Source organism: Micropterus dolomieu, linkage group LG09 (genome assembly GCF_021292245.1).
Source record: "Micropterus dolomieu isolate WLL.071019.BEF.003 ecotype Adirondacks linkage group LG09, ASM2129224v1, whole genome shotgun sequence".
Lineage (NCBI taxonomy): Eukaryota > Metazoa > Chordata > Actinopteri > Centrarchiformes > Centrarchidae > Micropterus > Micropterus dolomieu.
The window spans coordinates 157,627-159,709 of NC_060158.1; the positions used below are offsets into that span (position 1 = coordinate 157,627).

The 2,083-nt window shown below is 44.8% G+C and overlaps 1 gene segment (V, D, J or C); it reads left to right on the forward strand.

Annotated features, from left to right (window-relative positions):
* LOC123976150 overlaps positions 1–2,083 on the forward strand; it is a 147,472-nt gene that overhangs the window by 108,737 nt on the left and 36,652 nt on the right.

Genomic DNA, 2,083 nt, shown 5'->3' on the forward strand with positions numbered 1-2,083 from the left:
AAAACATAAAGCAGCGTCATGGTTTTGTGGGCTTCATTTCAGAGGGACGGATGTTCATAGAGGAGAGGAGTTTGATTCTCTGGACTTTACCTGTGAAGCAGCAGCAGAGGAGAGTCCAGATGAGGACGCAGATCAAAGTCATGTTTTTGATGAGGAGGATTTCTGTGGCTTCTGTTGTCATGAAGGACAGCTGTCAGTCATCCAGTGTTCAACTCTCAGGACTATAAACTCTCCCAGAGCACTGGAGCATGGTGCTGCTGATGCAAAGTGGCTCTCTATGGAAATGCTGTGACTGACTCCACCAGGAAATGAGCTTAGAAGTATTTGTGATGACCTCAGTATTGAAGATGGTCACTTGGATTGTGTATTTATTGAGATAAATGTAAAAAATGTTGCTGCTGTTCGGCTTTTACTATTATTTTTATTGTTTGTTTTTCTCCTCCCCAAGTCCCCTTCTCTGTTCTATTGCAGGTTTCGTTGCTTTCTGCAATTGTTGTTTCCCACTGCTTTTCCAATGTTGTCCACCTTCCATCCCCCTTCTCTGTGCTGTCTGTTTGTGCCCCCTGTCCGGCCCGGTGACAAATCAATACCATCCATCCATTGTCAACCGCTTATCCTGCGTACAAGGTTGCGGGGGGGCTGGAGCCAATCCCAGCTGACAGCGGGTGCAAGGCGGGGTACACCCTGGACAGGTCGCCAGTCCACACATAGACGAACAACCACTCACGCTCACACCTAAGGAACAGGTCACCAATTAATCTAGCCTGCATGTCTTTTGACCCACGCAGACATGGGTGGGTCCATGCTGTGAGGCAACAGTAATAACCACCGCACCACCGTGCCGCCCACAAATCAATACGTAATTAAATAAATAATAAAACAGACAAAGGAGTATATTAATACTCTCTTCTTAAAGTAAAATCTGTCTGGCACAATATGGTATCCAGGTCATCACACTCCATACCAGACTGCTGGGCAGGACAGGTTTAAAAAAAAAAAAAAAAAAAAAAAGGGGTGCGGCGGGTGGGACCCATGTCTTGCATGGTGGTTCTTGGGGCGCTGGCTCTGGCTGCAGTCTGCTCTTTGTGGGTCTCCCCCGCATTTTTGAGTGGGTTTTGTTTTACGGTCCACTCCACGGTGCGGTTGTCCCTATTGGTGCACTTTTTTGTGCTGCATCTTTTCCTTCCCTTCGCCTCTCTGTTGGTGTGCTTGGACGCAGGGCTCTGTGGGCGGCCAGCCTCTTTGGCAGTGACCTTTTGTGTCTTGCCATCCTTGTGCAAGGTGTACACAGGTGCTGGTCATATAAGTAGAATATCATCATCAAAAGTTGATTTATTTCAGTAATTCCATTCAAAAAGTGAAACTTGTATAATGTATACATTCATTTCACACAGACTGATATATTTCAAGTGTTCATTCCTTTTAATATTAACTGACAACTAATGAAAACCCCACAATCAGTATCTCAGAAAAATCCGCGCACGGATGTGTGCAGGATGTGGGTTTCAGCTGTCGCATTCCTTGTGTCAAGCCACAAAAAAAAAAAAAAAGAATCAGAAGGAGCTTTATTGCCAAGTAGTGTTTTACCCATTGCTGTGATGATAAGGTGCTACACATAGACAAACATACAGTTGACATAAATAAAGTACAATTTCTACAAAAATGTCGAAATATAACATATGGAATGGAAGAACAACGTAGCGGATATAAACATGTGCATTATTCTGGGTCTGTGCCATGCAGACGTAACATAATGGAGTAGAATATTGTGCACATATAAATATATAAACTGACAACATAAAAATATACAACAACAAAGATCAACAATCAACAACAAATATGTGCAACGTGCCAGGTCTGTGCACGACACGAGATGAAACAGTATTTACATGTGCAGAGACATTTGTATCATTTGCAAGGGGGGAGTGTCAGTGGGGGGATCCGGGCCTTGTTAATGAGGCTAGCTGCAGATGGGAAGAAGCAGCTTTTGGTCCTGATGGACCGCAGCCTCCTGCCAGAGGGGAGAGTCTGAAACAGTTTGTGTCCGGGGTGGGAGGGGTCAGCTGCAATCTTTCCTGCACGC